This window comes from Psittacula echo (assembly GCF_963264785.1).
Source record: "Psittacula echo genome assembly, chromosome: 16".
Taxonomy (NCBI): Eukaryota; Metazoa; Chordata; class Aves; order Psittaciformes; family Psittacidae; genus Psittacula; species Psittacula echo.
The window spans coordinates 2,691,396-2,704,385 of NC_137752.1; the positions used below are offsets into that span (position 1 = coordinate 2,691,396).

At 44.7% G+C, this 12,990-nt stretch overlaps 1 protein-coding gene across 4 annotated transcripts in view; it reads right to left on the reverse strand.

The window, feature by feature from the left end:
- The window catches only part of STRBP (spermatid perinuclear RNA binding protein), a 52,529-nt gene extending 44,112 nt beyond the window's left edge, over positions 1 to 8,417 (reverse strand). For all 4 annotated transcript variants that reach the window (XM_080630534.1, XM_080630533.1, XM_080630532.1 and 1 more), the window contains exon 1: positions 8,319 to 8,417. The gene's annotated coding sequence lies outside the window, so the exon portion shown is untranslated. The remainder of the gene's footprint in view (positions 1 to 8,318) is intronic.
- Between the last annotated feature and the right edge of the window lie 4,573 nt (positions 8,418 to 12,990).

Below are 12,990 nucleotides of genomic sequence, written 5' to 3' on the forward strand. Positions count from 1 at the left end.
CAGAGCAGAACAAGCTACTTGTCTGAGCTCATATTTTTGGCAGTCACCAATTTCACCCTCACCCACCAGAAGCGGAGAAGTTACCAGCTTTGTCTCTCCCCCCACTTTCCCAGTATTTGCCTTTCTTTCTGGCTTTTCTAGAACACTTGTCACCATATTTACCAGAATACATTTATTACTGGTTTCAAAATAACAGTTCTTGTAACAGAGAAAAGCATTTCAGGCCTTCATAGGTGAAAAATTGGACAGAAAGAAATGGAATTTTGGGGTAAATCAGTGGTAGAGTCTGAAGAGAGGTCAAATGCTCCCCTAATCAATACTTTCAGTTTAATCACTAGACCTTTTCCACTGGATCGCAGTGTTACCCTGTGCCTGGTATTGAAGACATCCCCCACTGGGCTTTTTACTAGTTTCCAGTTTTAGAAGGAATGCTCACAATTATTCTGGGCTTGACTGTGACATAACATCCCCAGTTGCCATGCATAAGCGCTGCATTCGAAGCCCAGTGATACACTCTTTAAGGTCATCCAAATGGCACAGCTGATTAATTTAAAGAAACAAATTAAGTCGCAGTATAACTTAAGACTTGGGCAGCGTGACCGGGTAACCAAAGAAGTCCTAATCTATTTGTTAAATCCAATTATCTAGACATCAGATCAAGAGATCATGAAACATTAGGACACTTGAATAGCTGCTTATCAAATACTTTGAGCTCTCTGGAAAGATGACAGTCACTAAGAATCTATGACATGGAAAAGGCGTTCCTCAAAGCAGAGATGGGGAGAAATCAGTTCTTGGGCATTTATGTCTTCCTCTCATCTTCTGCTGAGTTAAACCAGCTATCAGAGTGAAGGGAAAGAGATTAGGATTGGCAGTGGAAGAGGAGTAGAAATCCAATCTAAGTCCCTATACTGTATGCATTTACAAAATAATTCCAGCAGATACCCAGCTCCGAATAAGTTCCCGGGTAGGATTTCTGTCGAGGTTACCTACAGGGGGAGGAACTCCAGTTCTCAGTGTACTTATTGTTCAGGAAAGGAACTACAGAAGCCAAGAACTGAAGCTTTTCTTTCTCCTTGTTTCAGGGTGAGGAGTTATAACTACCATCCATCTGAAGTATTGCTCATTAAAAGACCCCTACCTAGGCACAACTTTCATGTCTGTATATAAACAGAAACAAAGAACAAAATTAGGCAGTCAGATTCAGGAATCCATCTCTACAGTAAAGTACAATCCAACTTGAAATTTCTCACTAATCTAAAGTCAGTCCAGGCTTGGCTCTGGGGTGCACAACTACCGTAGTATATGATACTATGGGGCTAAACACTTCCCAAATTTGTATGGGTACCTTCCAATCCTCAATTTTCTCTACAAACACTTTGTAGTCTTCCATATTGTTCTCTACAGGACTTCGTTCCACCTATCTTACTTGGAGCAATATGCTCCCTACTTGTCCCATCATTCCACAGCCCCCAGCTTTCCAGTGGCTGTATGTGTTCTCCAGTACTTCACTCCCCAACATCACACCTAGAGCTGTACATCTACAGCTGCCCCTTCCATGAAAGCAAAATACTCAAAAAATTGTTGCATTATACATACTGAAATCAAGCAAAGTAGATCAGGGGAAAAGTACTAAGCACACAGAGGGCCAGAGAGCAGACAACAGCACCCCATAACCACAGAAAAAGAGCAAAGAGCTGCCCCTTCAGCACAGAAGTATCAAAAAATCAGAATAAATGACTAATTTTTCTTCTTGTCTTCACACAGGAAAACTGATGTCCTCACCCAGATGCAGCATCAGCCACACACCTATCAGAACATCTTGCAGCATAGCTGGAAAAACCAGCTGTGCTGGCTGTGCTTACTGCTACTACCACTCCCCACCAGCTCCGAGCTACACCAGCGCACCACAACCAGGCTTGGACAGGGTAATTACCACCACATAAACAGCTGCTATTTAAATCCAGCTCCAAAATCCACTAAATATCAGTGGATCTGAAAGTGCTGACTAACAATAGGTTATTTGTTTCTATGGTTAACAAAAGCATCCACAACCCAATCCCATTCACCTTATCTCCAGCAGGTTACACCATTGGACCCTTTATGATCATGCTACATACTGTAACAGAAGCACAGCACTGGCTTCTCTCTTGCCAGCTGCCTCCCACAGGACAGAGAACTCAAATGCCCTTTTTTTAATACAACCTGTAATTTGTTTTTTAAATGCTCTGATTTGTACAGTCTTAACTGTGGGCTTTAACCCAGACTCCAGGTGATATGTCTACTACAGCCAATCCATGTTCTGCTAAGCAGGCTGCAAAAAGACCATTTAACTTAGATACCTTCTTTATCCAGGTGTGTACCACTAGTAATTTTAAGGTCATCACCTAGTTCAGCAATAGCAACTAAATTCAGCTGGGTGCAGCCTGTGGCTTGTTTCCAACTGAATTTTGTGCACTCTCTTTAAATAGCAAATAGGACATTCAAGAGAGAAAGCATGTTTATGGAAAGGGTTAAACAGGATCTCACTAACAAGGCTTTGGCTGCTACACCATAACAACAAACAAAGCCACTCAATACCCTGCAACAAGTAATGATTTTCTTATGCCTCCCCTCCAATATTGACCGTGACTTACCACAATCCACTGTTACAGAACTCTTTAAAATCTAGAATAAAAAAAGGTCTATCAATTTCACAGTATCATTGGCACCAGGATAAACCGTTTTGTGGCAAAATCTTCCTGGAGCAAATCAGCAGTACTGCATGCCCAGAAAGATGCTGCTCTCAAGCCTCGAGTCTCCTCAGCCTCTACCGTGGCTTTTTTGCCGAAGCTCATTGCTAAAAACACACAACACTTGTTCCAAACCAGCTTCAAAGAGCTCATGTGCCTGGGCATCACCCACACCTGCAGCCTGTTGGTGCTTTTCCAGGAAGGCAGGAACTGCCAGCTGAGAACTAGGATAGGGGCAGATTTTGTTTAGGGTCATAATCAGTCGAATATCCACATGTAACATCATACCTGCAATACTAAAGATGCTTTAGGGCTTCATACTTAAATCACTCTGCTAGCACTTGAATTTGCAGTATTACAAGTCAAACAAGAAATGTGTTTAGTGAAAGTGCCTCCCCTCCCAAGAATCAGAGGAAATAGCAAAGTAAAGGCCTCTAAAACCGAGATGTTCTTTTCTGTTCCTACTAAGGGACAATTTCTAAGATGCAGCATCAATTTCTCAACACTGAGTTCATTTACTGTCAAGCCAAATGACAAGTTCTGCTTCAATCATCATTTCACTTCTCCAGCACTAACCACATCAAAGTTTAAGGTCTGAAAATGTTAATCAGTTCTGTTTTCCAAGATTTCTTCGTTCTGGGATATCTCATGGTTACCTGCTAGTAAGAGCGTTCCTCCCAACCAATATTCAAACATTTAATTTTTCAATAAAGTTAATTTAGAGTAAATGCACAAAACCAACAAGCAGCAGCACAATTTAATTTGCTGTGATAGCCAGACACACCCCAATCTTACTTTATTTTTAAGCATGCAATTAAGAGTAATTTAATTCCCTTATGTAGACATTACATGAAAGAGAAACATTATTGTTAGAAGGGCTTAGTGCTATTGGTACACAAACCTTAGGACAGATAAATTAGGCCCTAGTAAAATAGCATATAATTTACATTTTGTTAAGTCAATGACGAGTAGCATCTTGAGGCTCTTAAATAGTGTGCCAAACCACAACATAAGAGAACTAATGCAAAGCAACCCATGTAGTAGGACCACTTGAGTTTCCACAATCAAAGAGATCCCCTAAAATGAGTTAGCAGGTGGATTTCATAGGATTATTCCTCTTTCACATCATAGAATCATAGAAGGGACCTTAAAGCTCATCCAGTTACAACCCCTGCCACGGGCAGGGACACCTTCCACTAGAGCAGCTTGCTCCAAGCCTCATCCAACCTGGCCTTGAACACTGCCAAGGATGGGGCAACCATAGCTTCTCTGGGCACCTTGTGCCAGTGCCTCAGCCCCCTCATAGCCAAGAATCCATTTGCACCTTTAATTTATCAGCATGTTATGAAAATATTTTACTCCAAAAGCTATAAAATTCTGTATAGTTACAGAAAAATCAATGAAGTAAAACAACAGACACAGGGTTTAATAATCTATGGCCTCCATTACTTGAAAAGCCCATCAGCAAAGGTGCTGGGGCCCAGCAATACAGCAACCCCACACAGCTGCATGGAAAATCCACACAGTGTGTTAGTCCCAGCATTCCTGGTTTTAGCAGCAGAGAAAGAGGGAGAGAGGAGCCCAGTACCATGCTTCACATACCTTTTGGTAACAGCAGAACTGATGACATACCTTGAATCTTTTCTTACACTTCTCCTATACCTAGCACCTTGTCCACATTCCGATACCACACAGGGAATTAACAGAAAGGTCAGTATATGCATTGAGGAGCAAAAGTATGAAGACAACAGACCAGCATGGAACAGGGTCCAAGATTTCTCTGTCCTCTTCCAACCTGTGGTGCTTAGAGTGAGAGGACCAGAAACATAAGCTAATTTAGCTACAAAATAAAGCCCAAAAAGCCAAAGCACAAGAAGTTGATGCTAACCCACTCATACCATTCCTAAGACCCCTCTGCATGCTTTTTTTCTTAAAAGGACATGAATTAAGGTTTTCAGCAAAGCTAACTAGAAACACTATCCCTCTGTGAGCTGACACAGTGTATGTGCCACTGCTTTCTGTCATCATTGCTCAGTGAAAGGCTTGCACATAAGAAGGAAAAACTACACAAGTGCCAAGAAATGCAGAAGCACAACTGAAAAAATATTGTCTCTGGGCTTGTAGCTTGTATCAATTATCACTTCTAAGACAAAATATCAGCTCAAGGCTTCTGTTCCCCTAAATAAGAAGTACAAAGTTTCTATTTCTCAAATCATGCTGCAAGGACAATCAATGTATTCAAACTGGGATTTCTACAGACGTGTTTGAGACTTGTATTTTTCTGCTATTTGAATCTGTAACTGGTTTTCATGCTGCTTTAAACAGGAATTTTCCTTTAGATTTCAGCACTGCAGCCTATACAGCGGCAAAGCCATCTTTACTTGCCAATAGTGCTCAGTTTATAGCAAATCCAGGACACCACATCAGCCAAGTGCTCCTCGTGGATATGTTGTCAGAACAGAAAAGTCTTCCCTCCCCCAACCTCGATACAAAGTGAGCTACACAAATCAAAATGCTGTGCTGAAGTCCTCCGTTGGCATTTCCAGATGTACCATGAATCCTAACTCACCAAGAACTGAAACTGAGACTGGTCAGGTACAGATTGAACCTCTGCATTCTTACTCAGATGACTGACACGTTCCCAGGTACCTTCCTCTCAACTGCCCCAGTGCTCTCCCCAGCCCAGGCTGTAGAAACACACAAACTGCCACCTTTTTTTAACTCCATATTTACACTTGGACACGTTGGTCACTTCTAGGTGTATGTACATCACCACAACCCAGAGCAGGGCTCTGCAAACTTCTTGTATGTTTTAACAGACACTTCAACAAACACACTCACAGTGGCTTTTTACACACTCAAAAGCTTGTTAACCAGCCAGGCATTTCCCTCTCTCCTCTTTCCAGCCATGGATGTGCTCTTCAAAGAGCTCTATTTACATGCCAAGTTACAAAGTTCAACTGCTTCCAAAGCAACGTGGAAAAAAGCGCAGCTTTTACCATTCTACAGTGAGGTTTTTCACAACGTGAAGTGACTTGGATTCCTTTTCCTTAATTTCCAAACAGGATTTCACAGTTCAAACAGAAAAAAAAATAGTATCTCAGTCCACCCACAGGCCTTTGATGAACACTCACTGAGGGGCTTCAAAAGGAGATCTCTGCAACCTTAAGCATCATGTTACCCATGGAAAAAAACCTGCTTTCAAGTCAGAAACAAGGGTCACCAAAATCTGCATATCCACCAGAGTTTAAACTACTTCTTGTGCTTACTCTTTCTTCTCATTTGCTTCCGAACAACTCATTTTGTATGAAATCAACTGTGTCTGAAATTCCTTCTTCCAGGACAAACAGTGAAGCTGAATTTGGTCACTTCTTCAGCAACATTCACAGCAGGTCACAGCTGGGGCTCCCCCCAGCTCTCCACACGTGTTTCTAGAGAGAAATTAAGTCCTAGATTTCTACCTTGCATTTAGCCTGTCAACCACCCGCAGCAAGAACTGGCACCTGATCAGAACCTTTTTTGTGGAGAGCCAACAATATTATCAGCAGCTCAGTAACAATGATCAGTTTGGATGAACAACCTTTGCAAATAAAACCCCTTTATAAAAACAGGAGTAGGAGAATTAGCAAGGACTAAGGATTCTACTAGAAATGCCAAAGCAGCACCAGACTCGCACTGTCAATGCCAGCATTCTGAGAAACAGAAAACATTAAACCCCAACTATTAGCAATCCTTACCCACTCTTTTCCCCATCCTCTCCTTCCATTCTATACCAACATGAAGCGGAGGAAAATAACTGGAAAATTCCAGAGAGAAGAAAATGACACATGCCAAGAACTTCCAGAGGCAAGTCCAACTCCCTAAAAATGACCAGGAATTTAGTAGAAGCTACAGCCAGCTGCCAGCTGCTGACACAGATTTCTTCTTCCTCCCTACACTGGCAGGAAATAACTACAACCCAGCTTTTACAAATGTTGGATGGCCCATCTAGGAGGTGGAACATTGAAATTCTTGGAAAACACTTTTGCTTTTCAGAGACCACGAGAAATGACCTTGTGCAAACGAAGGAATACAGCAATACAACCTCTATAGAGAGACACTCTCCAGCCTTCCTCCTTTCCTGGTCCAAAAGCCTGGTTTTCAAGGCCTCCCCTCAAGTACAGACAGCACCATTCCATCCTCTTTCCTTCCTTCCTGCAAACATCAGGTTCTCTCTGCCTCCACTGTTGCTTCCTTTGGGTCTCTCAAAAAATGGATACCATATTTTTAACAAGAGCATGTTCTGCGAGCAATCCCTGCTCCTCCATTCCTTCCATGAATGAAGGAATTCATCTTAATTTTCTGTCTTTACCCTAGAAGGCCAGGTTTCGGATGCTCACTAGAACACACAGCTATTTTAATTTAAGTTCAATAGCCCAGCTATTTTAATTGAAGTTCAACTTCCTAGCTATTTTCATTTCAATAGCCCAGCTATTTTAGTTTAAGTTGCACAAACGTTTTTTGGAGCTGGAGATTTTGAAATACCTTATGTTCCTGACAGCAAGCACAGAATCACAGGATAGTCTGGGTTGGAAGGGACCTTAAATACCATCTGGTTCCAACTCCCCTGCCACAAGCAGAACACCTTCCACTGCCTACATAGGTTTTCCTTTACTTTAACAACATTTAGAATTCCTAAGTTTTCAGGACAAAGTATGATAAAACTTGTTGAAAACATTAACAAACAGCTAAAGAAAAAACCCAATTCAGACACATCCAGGACCCCCCATTTGATAAGTTTCTGTACTGCTGTGTTCTGTGTGAGCTGCTTGGAGCAGGACATCTTCTTTCTACTTTCTGTAAACCACATGGCACCATTTTCAGAGCCTCCTAAATAAATAATAAGACGTTTAGCTAGATAATGCATATTTTTGCTTTGATTCAAACCTTGTGTTTCGCTCTTCTCAGCAGCCTGCCTGTGACTCCACGGTTACTCAAGTTCTCACCTCCACAAAAACCAGTGGGTTAACGATTAACAAACCCCAGCGCAACGCAAACTCACGATGAAGGAGACAACCGGGACCAAGCCACAGCCAGTCCTCCCCGCAGCACCAGGGACCCCGCACAGGTACCGGGGCTACGGCTCCTCCCGCGAACTTCGTGCCCCCTCGCAGCACCCGGCCACGGCGAGGGGGGACCGCGGGCTGTCAGAGACGGAGCTGAACCCCCCCCCATCAGCGCGCACCGGGGTCAGTCTCGGTACCCGGCCCCCGCCTCGCGGCACCGACCGCCCGCGGCTCCGCCCCCCGCGCCCAGGTACGCGCCGCGCAGCCGGCGGAAGGGCGGGCGGTGGCCGCACGCGCGCACCGAGCCCCCCATCTCCTCACACCCCCCACCCCCGGGGCTGCGCGGCCCCTCCGGGCACCGAGACCCCCGCAACCGCCACCGCGCGCCGCCCCTCAGGCAGCGCCTCCCCTCCCCCCCGTGTCCTGCCCTTGCCTCCTGCCCGCAGTGCCCGGTGCAGTGGGAGGAGCGGCGACCGCCTCCCCTCGGGGACGCCGCACCGAGCCCTTCCCCGCTCCTCACCCCGCCGCTCGCCCGCCTCACCCCGCCCGCCGCCGGCTCCGGCGCTTCCTCCGGCGCGGCCCCGTCCCGGCTCCGCGGCCCCGTCCTGGCTCCTCCGGCTCCGCAGCGGCGAGCGGGGCTCGGGCACGTGACAGCGCCCCGCGCCCCCATAGGCTGGGGCTGCCGGGCAACGTGGGCCCGCCCCCTCCCTGCACCTGAGAGAGAGCCTTACGCCAACTGCGTAGGGTGGATGCCTGCCCGCCGCGCCAATTCCGTAGCGGCGCGGAACCGACCGTTTCCTCCCTCCTCGCGGCAGGCCAGCGCAGCCTTGCGGAATTGACGTAAGGCTGCTTGGCTCATCCCGTCCGGTTTCCTACCTGGGGCCGCTACTCCTTACGTTAACTGCGTAATCCCACCCGCCGCTCGCGGTCGAGGACTCGCGGCAGTTCAGAGAGCTCCCGCTGCTACGCGGGTTAGGAGCGGCCGGGCTTGCTGCTAGGAACGTCACTTGCGTAAAGCCCCTCACAGAGGTCGGTGTTTCTTACGAATTTTCCGTAATGTCGTCAACGCGGGCGCTGCACCTGAGAGGGCTCCCGTTGCGCAAAAGTCGTAGGTGCTAGCGTGTCGGGCGCCGAGTGCGTAAGCGGCGCGGTAGGGCTGAGGGGCGGCTGGGCCTGCCGGCGCGGCGGGAAGCAGGTGTGTGTTTGTGGGGAGGAGCCGCCGCCGCCCCGCGGCACGTCGACGGACGCTGTTCGTGTGCTTTCACCCACACCCAGTCCCTCTGGCAGGCATCCAGGGCCGTGAGTGCAAACGCTCACCAGAGGCAGACCCGTCCCCGCCGGCCGAAGGAGCGGGACTGGGCCTGGGGTGCAATCCCGGGCCCGGCGGAGAGATGGGGCAAGGCTGAGGTGAGGCGAGGCCCGAGCACCCACTACCCAGGCAGCGTACGTCCCTGATGGTTTTTATATCCCATTGCACAATCTGAAGCGGTATGGAAAGAGGGCAGCCTCCTAAATTGAGCTGACGAGTAGCGTTTCCATGTGAGTAGCTGTTCTCCGCATGGAATCCTCAGTGGTTGGCTGAGGACATTAAAATCGAGGCAGCTTTGTGGTGTGTTTAGGTGGGTTGGGCTGCACAAGGAATACAGTTTTCAGTGTTCTCCATCTTCTAGAAAGGAAGACAAAAGGGTTCCAGTTAGCTTTCAGTTGTGTTAATTGTTCCTAGTCCCAGACATGTGGCTGTTCTAGAGCAGATGGGCACTGCGGTGAAGTGAACTTCAGGTCTTGTTGTTCACTAGACTCTTCAGAGAAGTGCTAGCGAGCCAAAACCTTTAGGTATGAGAAGGGTGGGTTGAACCTGGTGGGTTTTTCTGGCTTTGGATGTGTGTTCCATAGAACCTTTGTGGTTTTGCATCAGCATTCAAGTGACTGGTATCTTTGCATGAGTGCTTCAAAATGTCTGCCAGGTTTTCTTGGTTAAGTGCCTTTCAACGTATAAATCCATGGCAATCATTTAATATCACTTTTTTACGCTTTTCAGAAATAATTTTATATAGGCTGTAAAGATGAAAGGCTGTTGACTGGACGGTTCTTTGCCAAAGCAAGCAGTACACAACATGCTGTGCTGAAACAGCCTATGAGGGAACTTTGGGAAAGGGCGGTAGGATCAGGAGATTTGCAGGACTTAAGTGAAACAATAACTTTCATTCAAAAGAGTGATTTGCAGCATTAGATGGAAGTAGAAAACACATGTGCGTTAATAACTTTATATGTAGTGAGAGGTCCAGCTTATTCAAATTGAACTTATATTTTGTATACTTCTTTGCAAGCCTCTGGCTAAAGTGTCCCCTTACTTTTGAACAGTCGGGCATAGCTCTACTTTCGTAACAAACTTTTATCTCATGGTGGTTAAGGATTGAAGGGAGAAACAAATCTGAGGAGGCTGTTACTGCTTTCATGTCTGGAATCGAGAGATTTCAAAGCAAATGAGTTTAGCTGCATCTTGTGTGCGCCCTTAAAATACTAGCGCAGACCTTAAGAAGGGGTGAGAAGGTAATAGTTAGAAAATCAAAGACTTGTCCAAGGACTTAATGGGAGAACATTTTTCTTTGAAACTTTTTACAGCAAAGGGTACAAATAGAGCCCAGAGGGAGGCAGCTGGAGGAGATAGTGGGATGGGAAGGGACAGCTGTGAAGAGTAGTGGCTGCGCAGTGAAGCTGGAGATGTAGTAAGGAGAGAAAAATCGGCCAGGGATAGCATCTCAGTGCAGCCCTTGCAGAGGCAGAAGAAAGATATTTTTCAGCTGTGGTCTGAGTGAAATTTGGAATTTTTCCGTTGAGTTCTCCCTTGGGCTAATGATTTGCCAAGGGCAAAAACAGAGAGGAAAGGGGATTGATGGATTAATTTAGAATACAGGGGATTGGGAGAGCTTTGGCTCTGCAGTACAAGGATATAAATTTAACAAGGAAAAGAACATCTGAGGTTTGGAAAAAAGTTAACATCTGTCTTTAGGCTTCATGGAATAAAAAGGGAGGAAATTTAATTTGTGTCTCTAAGTATACTCAGTGAGAGGTGGAGAGTTGAACTGTGCCAACAGCAACATGGAATTAGAGTTACCTTGATGAAAGTTAAAATAATTAACAATGATTATGCTCTTTCTTGGGACAAAATACTGGCATGGAAAGAATTTTATTTTAATCTGTGACTCTGATGGAAATAATGTTTCCTGCAGACCTTGTCATAGAGATATTGAAGACATTGTCATGTATTCTTGAACGTTACCGGCTTTCCCGAGCTAAGGGCATTGGAGGTGCAGAGAGTAAGTTCAGTGAAACACTTGGCTGGAGGTCACACACAAACAAGTAGCATAGTCTGGATTAGAATTTCAAGCCTTGTGCTCATTGTGGTGGGCTGTCCTCATAGTCATGAGCAGAAGGACATCTAAAGGGTGATGTTATCGCTAGAAATACTAGAAAGTCTATGTTGTTAGCGTGTAACTTGGACTTTAGTTTTGGTTTTTTGATTCCAGCAAATCTAAACTTTCTGGGAAGAGTGATTGTGGAAAGGGAACTCACAAGTAACTTCTGAATGCTGCATGTTGGCTTGTCCCTTTGTATCTCCTGACTGGTCACATTAGGTTAGGATGGTCTGATTTTAAGTACTATGCAGGCTTTATGCTGGAACAAGTGTATATAATGTAATAAACCCAATTATATGAGAACAGTATACACAGATCTGAAGTGTTAATGCAGAGAACAGTCGTGATGACCGAAGCCTTTTAGACTATTATTTCACTGATGTTTACTGACACAATAACTGTAGAATTAGTTAGTGAAAATACCAAACAAACCCACCTGTACCTGAACTTATTTCCTCCTTGTAGATCACATACCTGGTTAAATTGTATTTTATAAATGTGATAAGGAAATGTTATTACCAGTATTAAATACAAAATAGAGGCAAGGCAAGAGCTAGTGTGTGTGACCAGCATGTGAAAGCAGTTTTCCTGAGAACCAGAAAAAGAGACCTTCACCAAAAGTTGTTGCTGGCTACTGCTTTAAGCTGAGAGTGAACAAGGCACTGAAATGTGCAGTGAGGCAGACCCATGAGATGGTGTACTTGGATGATCTCGCATCAGCTACAACTACTATGTTAAGGACTAAATGGCTATTAGCTGTAGTAAGGGGAAAAGTCCTAAGTGAGCAAGGATGAAATGTAACCTATCAAATTTCAAGTGTTCGCTATTGCTTACACACAAAGGGGAATGTTTGCATAGTACCTGAGGGAAGGGGTATTTTTCTCTTCTTATAACTTGGAAAAGAAATCTCCGTTTGAGACTTAACATTGTCCAGTGACCCAGTTCTTTACACGTTTCAAATTCTGCCTTTAGACATGTACTAAAGTTAATGGGATTTGTGCAAAGATGTCTGAGGACAGACTTTGGACAAAAATAACTCTGTATGAGGCAGGTATTTAAAAATCTTCATAGGAAAAGCTATCTTTACACATGAAGTCGGTCTCAATCTTCACAAGAACTTAAAAATAACAAAAAATTGGAGAATTGGGAAAGGAACTTGTTTGATTTTACATCTTTTTAATCTATAAACCCAAATAATTGCATGTGCTTAACTTTAATTTTAGTGGGACTAATCATGCATTCAATGTGGCCGTTTGTGTGCTTTGAAGTTGGGCAGTCTTTGAATACTTTCCACCCAGGAGGCTTGGATTTAGAAAGGGTGATAAGCTAAGGAGATGGCTTGCAAATGTAAAGAATTTTGAAGAAAATCTTGAAGTTCGAAAGAGCAGCTCATCTCTAATGGCAAAAATGAAGTTGGAAACAATTCCATGCAACATAAAACAGTGTCCAGAGCCACTTTTCTGTCTTGCTGTATTTGCTTGTGTGGAGAGAAATAAATAGAAAAGGAGGTAAAATACCAAATTATACAGAAGACAAAATAGAAAGTTAGGATGTCATCTGGCTTCTGCATTAAAAAACCCCAACAACATAGTGGAAGATGAAAGTTAAAGGGTCAGTGCAGAAACAGATGCTCAGCAGGTTAACACTGCATTCAGAAGCGGTAACCTTCTCTTAAAAAAATCTCCTGTCTTTACAGGGTGACTCTGGAATTGTTAAAATCTAGAGTCAATAAAAGTATTTGTGCAAATCTGCATTAAAACCAAAGGCTAAATATCTGAGTACTGAGTTGCTGGCAGC